Consider the following 16,785-nt stretch of genomic DNA (forward strand, 5'->3'; position numbering starts at 1 on the left):
TTTTTTTTTTTTTTTTTTTGTATGTGATATGTTTTGTTTTGTTTTTCCCTCCTGCAACATATTTCTGCTGCTGCTTGTTTTGTTCTCCATCATTTCTGGACTTATAATGCGTAGCAATGTGAGCCATTAGCCATCAGAGCGGAATGGGTCCCTGCTTAGCCTTTCCTGTAAAGCGTGTTACTGTCACATGCAGGACACTAGCCAAAGCCAGGTAAGAAAAACTGAAACTGAATCACTCCCTTATTCTAAAAGCAAATGGTTCCTGTAGACAAAATTGAAAGACACAGAGACCGTAAGTTATGAGACTCTTGTTCATCCATCTGCTCCTCTGAAATGTGACTTTCCAGTATTCTTTTATCTCTGTTTATTCCTTCTTCACTTTAAAACTCCCAGTATATTGTATTTCCCCCTTACTGTTTCCAATATTTTTAAACAATTGAATCACTCAAGTGACTTCCTCCACTATGCCTCATTAAGTAATCAAATTAAATTGATTCAAAATAAAGTGACACACTTTATTTTATAATGATTGGTTTGAATCAACATTTGCCTTTTTTTTCCATTGCCTCTTCATCATAAGCCTTTTCTCTCTAACAATTCAAGAGTTCTTTTATTGTCTGTAGTAAGGCAAGCAGTGAGCATAAGCATTATTCAGATATATCTGCAAAGAATACTGTGTCAGAACTCTTGCGTTCCTATATGATGATAAGAGCTCTTTTTAAAATCATAATTACCTTCACATCACTAAAGAAAAAATCTCCAACCAATTTTTTTTTCTCTTTCCAAATTGTCTAGGAAGAGTTTCAGAGGGAAAAAAAAATAGAAAGAAAAAAAAAAGACGGTATTAAAAAGACTGAAAAAAATGCAAAAGCCCAAAGGTGTTCATCATAGAATAAACTCAAATCTTGTCATTCTTCTCAAAAGACATCTACTAGACTATTAAAAAGATCACTTCATTTTTAGGGGATAATTTAAAGCCTATGGGGGAAAATAAGAGAATTTTTTTTTCTGTTGAAAAACTACAACAGATAGTGACCAAAAGAAAATTTAAAAATTCCTGAAGGTATATAATAAAAAAAATGTTTTGACACAAAGCATTCAGGTCTTTATGTAATGTCTTTGTGTTTATGATTCACTGATTAACACTTGAAACCACTATGAGCATTAAGTTGGATAATAAGACCAAATGTCTGAAAATGTAAGAATAGATCATTGCAAAGAGATTTCAGATGAATCTCTGAACTTCAGTGCTTTATTAACATATCAGTTATACTATTCCTGACATGAAATTGCACTAGATGGTACTCTTTGGGAGATAAAACAACAAGCCTGAAACGTACGTAACTGTGACAGTTCCTCTTCTGATAGCTGCTGGCAACAGCAGGTTACTTTACTAATAGGAAAAGTGTATTTCTAAAATGTCAGTGATTGCAATCAGATTTTCTTTGAATGCATTTGCTTAATATAGCAATAGGAAAAAAAAAAAAAAAAGGAAGAAAATCTGTTTTTTTCCTCTTTGGTCTGAGCTTATCCCAGTATCATTAGAAAAACACTAATGCTTCATTGGTTAGATTGCTCAACCAGATTAATGTTCCAGTACTTTTTCCTGGAGAATAGATCTAGACTTGTAAGTTGTAATATAGCTAATGATCCATTCCTAGTCTTGCTATTGTTGGAAGATTGCTATTTATAATTTCTTATAGTCACAACGTGTATTTTAAAGAATATTACCAAGGGAGAGAATGCTACTAATACCAATCCTTTAATATTAAAATAACAAAACTATTCCAGTCACCAAACTGCAGTAATATTACCTTGTGCAAATAAAAACAATTCAGAACTTTAAAAAATATATTATCATTGTCTGTCTGGTGATTTTACTTTCCCCTATTTTCATTTTTTTTTTCTCAGTTTTGGGAGGTTAAATGTTTTTCATACTAAAGCTCTTAAAAACTAAGAAGCAACTTTTATGCATGTAAGAGTATCCGTATGTATACAGGCTGAAATGAAGTGACATCTAGGTTTGTTGTCTCCTGACTTACGCTTGTATCTGTCAGCACTAATTTCAGTGAAGTCATTTCTCCATGCACTGGTTAAAGAAGTACAGAATTCATTCTAGAATGAAAATGTCAGATTAGAAGGTTTGGAATGTATAGCTCAAATTAAAGGGTTTGGAGGACATTTATAATAGTTACTCCAGGAGTAATGGCTATAATAATGTTAAATTTGTTTTTGCTACACAGATAAAGTTTTTTAAATTCATAGAGACATTGAAGAATGAGGAGATGGATGAATATTTTGTTTTATAGTCATATGGCATAATTTTTATTCTCTGGTACATAACACTGATAGTCTGGGAGATGCAGTGTAATTGGGAGAGTTTTTTACTCACCAGTGAAGATCAAGAAATCAGAATTTCTATTCTCCACAAAACAGAAAATCTGTAGATTAGGAATATTTGGAAGGCAGTGAAAAATAAAGCCAAGAAGAGGCAGTCAAAAAAGGTTCAATACAACATTTGCTAGGCATATCAGGTATCAAATAAATGCCACCTTCATGTTCATTTGTGTAAAGTGAATATCTTCCTGATGAAATCAGGAAGGATTTGTCTCTTGTTTGGAGTTGTCTCTGGGTAGCTCTTTTTCTAGATCCCTTTCCCTGGAACAAGTGAGGATACTGAAATGATCATCATATAATCCTATCAGATTGTGGTGTTTCTACTGTGGATTTTGGAATGAAACAAAGCAAAAACTATCTCAAAGTGGACAGAAATTTGGATCACATAAACATTGCTGATGTGTGAACAAATGCCAACCAGAAACCAAAGGTTTACTTGTGCTGAAACATGCCCAGCAAAGACAAAGTCATCATTGGCTCTCACCTTTTTGGTTTTGTAGCTCTTTTGAAGGCCTGTGTCTACATTTAACAACTGTCTTATGATCACTGCTATTATTGATGCAACTTTCTGTCCCATATTCTCTACTTCATTTGAAATGTGGTGCAGCCAGGAAACGTATGGAATATGAAAGCAATGGTGGCATGAAAAACTCCTGTTGAATCAAAGTTAAAGATGCAGATTGCCCTTAGGACAAAGACACACACTTGCAATATGATGTACTTTGTAAACGGGGTAGAAAATAAATAAATAAATAAAGTAATCTATAAATAAATGCAAAATACAAGGAGATCTGGTGGGCACTGTGACTGATGGAAGAAAAGGTTCTGATCAGGCCTCTGCATTACTAGATTGAAAAAGAGAATATGGATTCTGTTAGTGAAAAATTCATAGAACATGTTTGGGAGTTTCACGTGTTCAAAGGGTTTTAGAAATGTTAACTGAGTCACAGAACTGTGTAGCAAAAGCTGAGGTCTGTAACTGCAGAAATGTAGGGCTGGAAGAGACTTCTGGAGGTCATCTAGACTATTTTTCTGTAGGAGGCAGAATCAGTCATACCCAAATCACCCTAGTAATATTTGCGTAATTTTCTTAATTATATATAATATATCTGGTGAAGGAGATTCTGCAGCCACCCTGGGTAGGTGTTCACAACTTTCATTGTTGTCATAATTAGAATGATTTTCCTAATACCAGCTTAATTCTGATTTGTTATAATGAAGACAATTTATTTTCCTTAACTACCCTAAATGTACAGTATTCCTCTTATGACCACAAAACTGGCCAAATAGAAATAATGAGCATGGAGGTTGGATTAAATTTAAGGACAGAGTCATAAGCAGGGAAAGAGTACTTAGGTGCTAAATATCAGAAAAATGTATGCCAGATTATTCTTCATGTAAATATCTTTTTAATAACTCTCTTAATGACTTTCATTTAATTTTGAGCGTGGTCTGATATGATAGAAGATATTAATGCTTTAATAATGATTCAACAAACATAATACAAGGATTATGTATGAAGTGGCCTTAAACTGACATGTGCAATGTAGGATGAATTCACTGTTCTCCTCACAAGGCAGAATTTGCTGTCTTTGGATGGAGTAAAATATAGTTTGCTTTCCAGGTTTGGCCTTTACAAAACATATAAGTGAACAAGACAAGAGATTCTGTCCCAGTCAGTTCCAGTACACTGAGATGGGGAATTCTTGTCTACCACCATAAGGTCACTCTTGCTTAAGACATACAAGGCATACAGCTTTGCAGTGTCCTGCTGTGCATATTATAAGAAACACAGTGGTCTCATAACAATTAAACAAAATCCTATACTTCGGTCTTCATTTCACTTAATTGTCTATACCTACATGGATCTACCAAAGGATAAGAATTATTTTGCCATTCCTTTATTTATATAGAGAATAGTATGCTTCTTTCTTTGTATTCTCGCTTTGAAAAATGCAATCCCTCTGTAATGACTTATGAACATTCATCTGACTCAGACTGTGCAATCAGAAGTGGGAGAACTTTTCTCTGACAATAAATCCATGAACAAAACCAAAACTAGACAGACAAAATGAAGCTTGTTCAGCTTCAATCTTTAAATGCTGAAAAGTGTCTTTTACTCCATACAACACATAGCTACCAAAAAAGATTTAATCATAAAGAATAAAAATAGTGTTCACTCCAATGTTTTCTGTCTGTTGAAATTGTTGGTAGGAGAAATGGTTGCATTATATGAAAAATATCATTTACTTAGAAAGTCTCATGTCAAGAAAAAGAAGAAAAATGCCGACAATATTCTCTTGGAACAAAATATATTTTTTCTACTCATATTAAATATAATTCTTTGCCCTTGAGTCTGACCACTGCAGAACCTTATCTGATACACTAGATAGATAAATTTCTCCATAAACATGCCAATGTTTATATTTGCCTGAAAAAAAATATCCACATACTCAAACCATTCTGCATGTATTCTCTATTAAAAAAAAAAGTTTAGTTTTGTCAGTCTTACAAGCAAAGTTTCTAAACTGCACTCACTGGTGGGTGCATTTCTGCAATTTGCATGTTCTCTGTTCCCTAAAGTGCTTATGTCTGTTGGAAGATTGTAGGATTACTTGTGGTAAAGTAAAATTAGAGATTTGTACCCTCAGTCTTACTAATATTCAGAATAAAATATTTCAAAATGTGCAGACTGTCATTTGCGGTCGTGTAAGTACAGAGTACATATAAGATAAAGTACTTTAAAGTGCAAAATTTCCATCCAACTTTCCTGCTTAGGATAGAAACAAAACATTTTTTATACAAACTGTTGTTGAACTGAAATGTAATGAAAAAAGTAGATTTTTTTTTTCCCTAAGGCATCTTGGCTCATGGTCAGACCTTGCAGCAAGATCTCAATCGTCAGCACCATCAATTTGTAATTGTCTCTGCCTGATAACTACAGAAGTAATCCAGGAAACTGACTGGACCAACATGTATTTCTTCCACCTGCCTGTGGCTCTTCAGCCAGTCTTTATCCCATGACAATGAACACAGTTCTGGATATTTTCTGTTCACCAAACAAATTAAATTATAATAAATGGCTGTTCCATCTCTAGATGCCATACCACAGAACGAAAAAAATCTATGTTCTTCAAAAGAAAGCTAATAGCCCTTCTCAGTGCCAAAAATATAGGAAATAACCTCACCTCAGCTCTTGTTCTCCCTCAATGAATATCACAAGACTGCTCATCAAGCAAAAACTGTCTCAGAATATTGAGATATCATATGCCTGAGGAAGCTTACAGTGCTTTGAGCTTGGAGGAGCTGGGCAATGGCAGAGCACCATTCGCATCAGTCCTTCCGGAGGTCCAAAACTTCAGTGTTTTTGTCCAGAATGGAGATCTTTCCGGAGGTTTACTACTCCACGTTCACACTTCAGAATATGTGTGTGTGTCAGACATACACTTTCACCTGCATTTCTCTAAAACTTTGAAGGCAAGACTTTTGGAACCATGTCTTATCCTCACATGTAAATTCTGCCTGACACAACAAGACTGTGGCCTCAGCCAGAGTTTCTTGGCATTATCATAATAGCATCTCTGATGACAATAAGGTTCTGTGATACCCCCAGGGCCAGGAAGCACCTCCTTTTGTTCTCATCTCCCATCTTTACCGAGCATGAGATTGTCCCCAGTGTCAGGTTGCAACATATTGCCAAGTAACAACTAAAACATGCTTTGCCGCCAGAATGACGCTCTTTCTCTGACTCCTGCATGTAAAATGGCTGATCTAATAGCTCAGTGCTGGGCAGTGAATTGATTCAGGAAAGCATGGTGTGGAAAGTTTATGGCAGAACATACATAACATTTTGGGGATGCAGAGCATTGCTAGCAACCTAGTACAACTGAACCTGGCTTCATTTCTCAGCCACTACTCTTTGATTCCATGTCTTATAGACAGGTAGAAGAGCAATTAATTTGTGCCTCAATTGCCCTCTCTTGGAGATGTTCAGGAGTCACAAACTATGCTACTATGAAATAAAATTCCACTTGCTGTTGCTACTTTTAATCTGGTAGATTTAGGACTTTGCTAGTTCTCCTTAAAATCCTTTCAGGTTGACATATCTAAGTAGAGGCAGCTTCATTCTCCAAATCAATATACAAGGGGAAAAAAAGTCAGCTGGTGTTTGACAACAAGATAATGCAAGTTGTATGACTTTTTTCAGCCTACTCAATTATTACGAAGGCCAGGGATTATTTAACACACTTAAGAGTTGTTAATTTTCATAGCAGTAGCTTGCAGACAGCCTAAATTAAAACAGACTGCTGCTGCGCTGTTACTTTAGATAATCTCTCAGTTAGGTGCTTTGAATTTCCAGACAAGTTCATTAAAAACAAACAGACAGAGCTGCAGAATTTACACGTGCAAAATATTGCCAAACAGATGTCAGAGTTTGCTCTGCTGGGCCATGCCAATACTACATTATTCTATTTGCATATCACCTCATGTTATCTGGTATTATGCTAATTGATGCTATACATAGTACGTGGCCACATGCTGCCTGAGTTTAAAATAATGTTATGACATTTTACTTTGAAATGTGGACTAATCCATAAAGAAGCAGTCAGTTTCATGTATTTTCAATTGAATGCAAAAGTGATTGACTTACGATGAAGCAGCCATACAGGACTGTTGATGCTGCACACACCAGAGACTGACCCAGAATCGGATTCAGTTCTAAACAGCATTAGTCACCATCTTGTTTGTAACTTATTATCTATTATCTTCCTGGTAAGCTCACAATCTTGAAGCAAAATTAGCTGAAAATTCAAGTGAGGTTGCATACCAATAACGTGCTAATAAGTTTGATAAATGTTTATACTTCTTTTGTTTAGAATGTAGGAAGTCCGGCTTGCTGTAAAATATGTTGACTGAGAAGTAAGGTAAAATTAAAGTATATGAAAAAGGGTGGTTAGATTTCCAGGTGGAATGCTGGTAGCATATACCACTATATCTCGTGCACAGTAAGAGAGCTATGGTAAACAGAAGGAGGAAGATGAGTAAAAGAAATGAATTATTTTTTACTTGCATTTGAATTATGAGGTTCACAAATTCTACTGTTGGTGACAGTGGGATAGGAGGATGCCTTGAAAACTGCTGAAATGACTGAATACTAGCATCTACATCACGCAGACAATATTTATTCCAACATTATTTTTCTGAGCTTTGTCTGGAACTTGTATTGTTTTTGTTAGCCATTGATAACCAATCATACACTTAAATAGACCTTTTTGTGAACACAGAAAAAGTCACAGAGCAAGATTGATTAGCCTGATGTCACCAACTTGAAAAGTACACGGACAAATATAACATTGAAAGAACCACAGGAAATACTTGCTTAGGATGAGAATTGATCGAAGACATGAGCAAAGGTTTTCAAAATGTCTGTAATAAATATAGCTTCAGAACTTGTCAAAACTGGAGTAGAGCAGAATAGGACAGGATGGGAAAAATAATAGTCTGCATTAATTGTCCACCTGCTTTAGAGATGAACTTTTATTTTTTTTTGTTTTTTAGAGTTAAACAGTTATGTCAAACTTCATATTTATAGATCACATTTGTATTTTTCCACTATTTTGAAACTAAAATAACTTATTGATATGAATGTATACATATACAGATACAGATATACAAATACAGATATAGATATAAAAATATGTATAGATATAGACATATGGCTGTATACATACAAACTTATTTGTCATTTTGGAAGAACAAGCTTTAGATTTCTTCAGAGATTTGAGGAATTTGTTATCAAACTTGAATTCTGGAACCTTGATCTAGACTCACACAAAATTTCTTCATATGTGCTTTAAGCTCTAACAGAATTGTTTAAAATATAACAAATTACTCAGATTTAAGATGCAGCTCAAAAACTCATGAATGAAGAACATCTATTTCCTGAGAAAGGTAATGTAAATAACTGATTTTTCATGTTGGAAGGCAAAGTGAAAATTTGAAAAGAGATTATTTTAAACAAACTGAAATAAAGATGTTATAGAACTTTATTTACATTTATTTTTATTTCTCCCTAAACCAAGCACCCAGATTATTGGAATTATAGAACTATTTTATTATAATTTGAGGAGACACTCTAATTACATGAAAAACTGATGGATAACTAATGTAAAATGCTCCTCTGAGTAATCTGTGATCAATTATTTTAATATGGAGTCAATGTCTTGACTCTCCTTTTTTATGATTCCTCCATTATTACCTTTTTTTATCCATGTCACCCATTTTGAATGACTATTATAATATATTTGTGACTCAAAGCTACTAAAATTTTTAAAATACTTGCTTTTGAAATGGAGAGTTGGATGTCCCTTTGAATACATTTGTAGACATTGATGAGGAAACAGCATCAGGGAGAATAAAGTAGTATAATATACAGGGGAAACAGTGACACTTTTAAAGAAGAAGTAAGATGTTGAGGGACAAGAACAGATTCTATGAGCACAGTCAGCATAAGTTAGATGGTAACACCGCCTGACCAGACAGAAGCATAAAGCCCTCGTAACACAGAGAAATTGGAATAAACACACTGGCAAGCACAATTATGTTTTGTAAGTATTGCCATGATTTTGTTTTCTCTTGTAGTAGCTGTGCTTATATTTTTTATTCTAACTTTTATATAAAATTTCTTCTCTGTTTCATTGTTATCTAAGCCTGCCTTTCCTCTTATAGCTCGCTTTGACCATTGGTTGGTAGGCTTTAAAACAGTCTCTTTTACATAGCAATGCTATGTGCCTACTTTCCCTAAAGTATCAACACATTTGTGCTTTATACCTTATACATCTAATGTGGCAAAGACAGGTATCTGGAATCTGAAATAATCAAAATATTTTTTTAACCTTTTCAAGACTTGGTGTATGTTTGAATCTGTCAGAGAATCCATAAAATGTCAGTCAGAACAATTATTGGGTGCTGTATTGTTTGATTAATGTTGAACGAATCTATTTAATGACCGATTGGCATGATTCTTGACTATGAGAAAAATTGTCAGCTATGCTGTGGAACATTTGATCATATTCAGATTGAATATTCTGCCTTTTCACAGGCAGAACAAGGTCCTTTGGGACAAATAATACATTTGCTTCTATTTATTTTCCAACACTGCATTCTGTCTGAGGTCTGGGAAGAACTTTACATCAGAACTATGATCTGAATCCATGCCAGACTCAGCTGAGGAAAAGCCAGTGGTGAAATACTGAGCTCAGCGCTAATAGAAAATCTTAAACACCATGATGAGATCTGAAGCCATCAAGGCACTGACAGTCATAGCACTTTTAGTGCACTTTTCTGTAATCTTTGTAGCAACACTCAGTGCATTGCCAACCTCCTTGTCAATCTGTGTAATAGATTGAAAAAAATAGAATTTAAGAACTAGATTTGGTATATAATTTTTCATGAGATTTTTAATTTTTCTTTCCTTTTTGATGAAAGAATATGTATTTACTAAAAGAAAGAAGTATAGCAAACAAGTTTTAATAAATGCCTGTCAAAACAGATGGAAGTCTTCACCTGTAAGGCATTATCTTCTGGATCCTACCTGGAAACCAAGGTTTGCATTGTACATCATACTGAAAGTAGATTTTGTGCTTGTAGCTTAGTGGCTTCTAAGTTTCTCCTCCACCCAGATTTCTCTTTTCATTTCTAGACTTAGGAATAAACCCTTAGAGATTTTTACTCTTGATACATAGTGGCTGTTGCCTTGAGTTCTGGGAGCATCCCAGGGAAAACCCTCTTCAGGAACGAATGAGGATACTCTTAGCAAGTCTGGGCGTATGGGTATTTCAGTATTTTTGTTTACTGTAAATCTTTTAATTGCCCTCGTATAAACATTTTGCTTCAAGTTCCTTTTCCATGAGCAATTTAGGGTACTTTAAAATTTTTGGACACTGTAATTCAAATTTCATGTTACAATCAGGAAATGTAGGGACAACTATTATGTTTTACCATCTTAACTTTCAAGTTGTACATTTACCAAGCTAACCAAACATCTCTGTCTTTTTCTTCTTTTTAATAACATAATTTTACTTAAAAATCACAATGTGTTTTGAGGTTTCCTCCAGAAAACCATTTTGGGAGATTTTTATTAAAAGAAAGAAGCCTCATTTTTGTAACTCTGACATCTGACATGAAAATTCTGGTAATGAGTGATGAGAAATAGTTTCATAAAAAGTGTCCTTCTTTGGAGGTTGAAGACTTTTTTCCCCAGTACCTCTAGAATATTTTCCCTGTAGGAAATCGAGAGGACTGGTCTCATGTGGTTTCACTGACTTAGGACCTGAAAACCTCAAATTATAGTGCTGAGCATTTGCTCTTTTTTAAACATAATTCTTGAAGGGTCCTAACGATCTTCATAATGTTCTCCTTTTACTTCACAAGAGAAAGAAACCAGGATTCAGGAGGAAGATGAAGTTACAGTGTGGTTTGTCCCTCTGCAGAGGAGGTTTCCTACCTCATGTCTTCAATTCTTCCAAATTATCGTTTGTGCTTTTTTTTTTTTTTTTTCCCCCAGGGTTTGGCAGAAGTTACAGCAAAGCAACTGGCTCAGAATCACTCTGGATAAAACAAGTGATATGATCCTGCCTAGAGGAGATCTAGCATATCTGCCTCTGTCTGGTATTTGATACTTGTGTGGATATCCAGGGCTTCAGTTCTTGTTATTGTTGGATGATCAGCTTTCAGCAGAAGCCAGGATTACCTTCCCTTATTTGCATGTGTTGAGGAGATTACAATTTTATTTCTGAAGGCCACTTTGTCACTGTAAGTCTTTGCCAGCAGCAAAATGTCCTACTTCAAACTACTCCCTATGTTCATTTGGAAAGAGCACATCATGCAAATGATAGTCCTCTCATCAGTGTGAAAGACAGGTAATGCAGATGTTCCACAGGTGAAATGCAGCAGGTGGGCACATTTCTAAGTCCTGGAGCCCTCTTTCCTCGAGAAATAAACTGTTGCTAAATGCAGTAATTCTCAGCCTCTAATAATGCAAAAATATTTGCAACTCTTTTTTTTTTTTTTTTTTTTATGAAGATAAAATTAAATTTTATTGAAAACCTTTACACTCAACTTTTTTGTACTTTTATTGCTTTCCATCTTTTTTTGTTGCTTACTTGCAAACTGTGCAGAAGTGGAAGGTTCTTTTTCCTTGTAATTTCAATATTTTCTAATGTCTCAGGGACTGTGAAGTATTTAATTTAACACCAACCTGGTAGCAGGCAATTCGTTACAGTGATAATGAAAGTGGTATAAACCTTTGCTGAAATAGGATGAACACCTAAACACCTAAATGTCTTCTTTTTTTTTTTTTTCAGTACAAGGGAGGGAACTGAAATATTTTTTTTTTTCCTTGATGAGTTGTTGGTTTTGAAACTCACCTTTCCTTCCTCCTCTGAAACAGTGTGGATGTGTTTGCCTTCAGGTCATGCTTCATGGACCACCATTTAAAGCTGAGTACTAGGAAAGTGAAACTTGTTTGAAGAGAAAATTTTGTGGTGGGATTATAATTTCTCCTATCTCCCGTTTAAAAATGCAGGATTTCATTGGTTCTTGCCTTACGCATTAGAGTTTGACAAATTATGCTTAATTAGCATCTTCATCCAACACTTAAACTTCTTTTTCTTTTTTTTTTTTAAGCCAGACTGTCATAAATATACAGGTGCAGCTGTAATAAATGAATGCAAATAAACACTTTATTTATTTTTCACTGAAATAATGAGACAATGTGACTGCAGAACTAAGCCCAAAATGGACACACAGAAACCCCACCTTATTTCATTATGAAATGTCATCAGAAATGCTTCTAGAAATGCTTCTTAGTTGTTCCTCAACAGAATAGATCTACATAATTTTAATTACAGATGGTGTCTGCTGCTTTTAGAGTATGTGGCCAAAGCATGTTTCTTCAACTTGCATATAAATAGATGGTGATTTTTCCTCACATCTCTATAAGTAACGTAACCAAGATAAAATGAGTGTAAGTACATTAAGAATATACTTTTGACTGCCCTCTTAAAGATGTGTAGTAGAGGAAATCATGAAGTTAGGTTTAATGTGGTTTTGAGGACCATTTTTATAAATTTGATGTTTCTCTCTGATTATACAAATCAGTTTCAAGGTGTGTCTAGAGAGATGTTCCCTATTATTCCAGTCTTATCCACACTGATATATAGACATGAAATACTTCATGGAGAAACTATCAGACAAATTGCTGCTATGTCATATGCCTATTGTAGGACTCATTTTGTTGAGGATCTTTGACCATAGTGCAATTTCTCCATCTTCTGCAACTGACTGCTAATTGCTATAGGCATTGGTGGCATTTGACATTATTTAAGAAAAATAATTGTGTAGAAAACCTCAATGTCTTACCTAAAAAACAAACAAACCAAACTGTGTCAGCATTTCCCAACAACTTCAGGTGTCATACACCCATGAGTTATGTAGATATTTGTTCCTTCTGGAAAACATTCAAACAATAAGAAGAATGTACCCCCTTCAAAATTAACTCTTCACGATGAAACATTTATTAGATAAATGTAGGATATTTTTGCCTTAGCTCAGGGAATTCTGGAAAAGACCCTCTGATCTCCTCCACTGTGGTCATTATACGACTTTCTTCAATTAATTTCTTTTGCAATATCCTTTTATTCCAAGGGTGTATGGTGCACATACTGCCTGAGGATTCTGTTGCATGCTGGTAATTGTCCCCCTAAGCTATGTGATTTTTCTTCCATCTGTTTGTCCACTCAGGTGTGTGTAAACAAAGCTAGAATGGTTTCTTTAATGTGCAAATATGAAATAGTCTGTCTGAACATTAGTATAGGAGACTGAATTTTGACTTCTTGGAGTAGTAGAGGAAAACAAACAGCAAGGATAAAGCTAAATAATTTAAAATTTCATATGAATGTAAGTAGTAAAAATTCTCTTTTATTCAAAGTGATCCAAGGAGTGAAAAAAACAAGTGTGTTGTTGCAGTTGGAAGAAAGATTAAAAGTAAAACCAGTGCATCCTTACTCACCATATTCACATTTAGTACTGTATTTACTTCCAGTCTGGGCCTATGACTCATTTTTATTTGAAATACGGACCTGAACTCTCCAGCTTTTAATGAATAGACTAATTGCTGTATCCCTGAAAGACTTCACTGAACTATTCTGGGTTTAAAAGGCTGCCTTAACAGAAAAAAAACTTCTGGACAGAGCCTTCTGTTGCAGCTGTAGCCTCAGGTCCCACACTTCGCTCTGCGTTGTCAGAAGGGTCATGTGAACATGTAGAGATAGTAGTTGAAACACATCTTATTTCTTTACTGGGACACATGCATGATTTTTTTCCGGCTTGCCAAAACAGAAGTTATATACACAGATGTAGTACTAAGTCAGAGTAGCAAACAAGGTTGATCCTATGCCATAGGCACAACTGATCAAAATTTCATCAAAACTCCAGTTAGAGAATCTTTGTTGGAGCAATGATGGAGTGAACTTTTATAAATATAAAAAGTAATAGAAAAAAAAAGGAAACAATCTTATAATGGAAAACATTCAGCACTTTTTTATTAAATACTTTGTGTATTTTTGTGAAAAAAATAGCTTTCATTAGATCACGCAAGGAACTTCCACAATAAAAATACAGGGACAGATATCCATCTGAGTATTTGCATTTCAAAATAACAGATTTCAGGATTATTCTCATACATTTTCATGTTGTGTCACTCTTGAGTCTTGACGTTGAAGAAGATAACACCTTTGCAGTTCTAATTGAAAGCAAGACCATGGAAACAAGATCAACTGAAAATGCAGCAACCTGTGCTTTTGATCTGTTTGGCATTTTGCTGTGGACATTTCACATGGGCCCAGAAAGAACAATGCTTTATTTTCTGATCCCAGATTGAATTCAGAGCTCTGGCAGCCATTAAATAATCTTTGGACTTGTAAACCATGTGCATTTGATCCAGAAGTCACTGAGAGAGAGCAAATGCAGAACCCCACAATGTCATTCATTCAGGGTTATTTTTTGGCACATAACAGCTGACTTGAAAGAAGAGACACAAACAAATACAAGTTCATTCCAGCATAGAAAGATGGGTTTTCCAAGTGAAATCCAACATCATCTCTGTACTGATCCTTAGGCCATTTCCAACTTAATTATACTTTCAAAGGACATTTTGTCCTCAATTGTGAAGCAATGTAATTTGCACTCAACATATTTGCTCATACATATATGTTTATGGTGAAACTTGCATTAAGAATAGACCCCTTTACCTCAAATCAATATTTCATTCCTTTTATTAAGTAATCTAATTCAACTTTATTTACAATATTTTAGGCCTAACAATATAAACTTTGACAGAACAGGGAGTAGAAGGAGAAGACTGATGGAGAAAAGTGAAAAACAAAGCATGCAAGAGAAGGGTTTGCTTTGCTCTCATTATTGCTATCTTATAAAAAAATGTACAGAGCCCTCTGTCAGTGCATAGACCCTTTATTCTTTGTTCTTTTTAATAATATTCTTGGGGAAGTTACATCCAAGTTCCTTTCGCTCAGCCTTCACTGATTGAATCAGAAGGTGTATGAGGATCCATTCATTTACATTGTAATTCTCATGTCAACCTTTCCAGTTACCACAGAAACACAGTCCATGACCATGCTTTGCATTAAAAAGGAGATATATGATACTATCAATGATGACAGCTCCCATGATTTAATCCTTGAATTTTTCCATAAAATCTGACCTTTACTTGATCTTACTGCTTTACTTGTACATTTGATTTTTAAGACTGCTGATAGCTTGGTTTCATTTACTTCCTCAGTCTGCTCTAATATGAATTTACAAGGATCAGAGTTTCCCAAATGCATCAGTTCTCTGCAGCTTTTGTCTGCTAAGCAGAATGTTGTATTTTTGCCTATTCAGAAAAACAGTGTCCCTAATGCCTCTAACGCTTATTATAAATTATCTTGTATTTAATATCTGAAATATAATCTCCTTAAAATATTTTCTTCATATGCCATTGTTCTTTTGTCTCTCTGGTTAGCAGTTTCTACATGTCAGACAAAGCACACACAGATCAAGTTCATTCTTCGCTTTCAGAGATGGCTATAGGTCATAGCCATTCAATATCCCTTTCTGATGTTTTTTATTTAAGTTCTCCTCATGCTGAGAAATCTGGGAAGTAAGTTATATGTGCCATTATACCTGCATTCCAACTTTTAGAGTTCAGGGAGCCTGGAATTTGTCAGTAAAGATCTGAACCCATATATCACCCTGTGTTTGAAGGTTAGCAACATAAATCTTTCAATAAAAGAACAAAGGTCTACAAGCATGTTCACATTCCCTTAGCTTTTAGTGATAAGAACACCATTTGCAAAACAGCAATTAGGTCAAACCATAAAAATGCATACTATAATTTTGTTCTTCATAAAATAGAGCCAGCATAGCCTTGCATTTATACTCAGCAGGTACTGATTAATGTCTAAAACTTCTGATTTGCTTCTAAATTTGTTCTCTGTCTTGCTGGTTTTTTTTATTTTTTTTTCCCTATCCAGACTTTTGCTCTATAACCTAAATATTCTCTTTTGTTTATTTTTTATTTTAGACCTTTATCTCCCATTTTACTGCAGGCATTTTTAATTATCTAATGAAAATCATAGTGCATTTGAGGCTACCAGTTTTGGATAAACAAAAATATCTTCTATAGAAAATTCTGTTGTTCTAGTTTAGGTGTCAGAAGAAGATTGATGGTGATAATATAGAACTTTTCTATTACCCCTTTTAGCTCCCAAATGCTCTGTAAACATGAACTTTTCAGAGATGGGGAAAGTGAAGAAGCGATAGTAAATCAAGTGTCCAAGGCTAAAGAGAGGGATTATTGTTGAGCACAATGGAGTTTGTTTCCCTGGACCAGGTTTCTATTCCTTTGTTCAGATGACCCTTTTCTTTATGGCAGCATCTTAGCTCAGATGGGGCCAGATTTCATAGCCTTGATGCATCACCTCCCACCAATGTATTTCTGCTTTGACTGCTATGAAGACGGTACTTCATTTTGGTCTAGGAGCTGAATTTTTTAAGCTGATCTGTGAAAAGAAAAAAGGCGCACCCCTCAGCAACAGACACAATCAAATATTGTTTATGTTTCTGGAAACTGAAGAAATTTAAAGAGAATGCACTTTGCGAGAAACTGCTTCTTTCTAAGAACACATTCTTATCTCAGGCAGCAGGAGTAAATTGTATTATGGGATTTGTGTCCCTGAACCCACACTTATCATTGGATCTCTAGGAACTGGGTCAAGACATTTCACTCAGATTTTCATCCTGAGTAAAATGGCTGGATAACAATCATGA

Source organism: Columba livia, chromosome 2 (assembly GCF_036013475.1).
Source record: "Columba livia isolate bColLiv1 breed racing homer chromosome 2, bColLiv1.pat.W.v2, whole genome shotgun sequence".
NCBI classification, from domain to species: Eukaryota; Metazoa; Chordata; class Aves; order Columbiformes; family Columbidae; genus Columba; species Columba livia.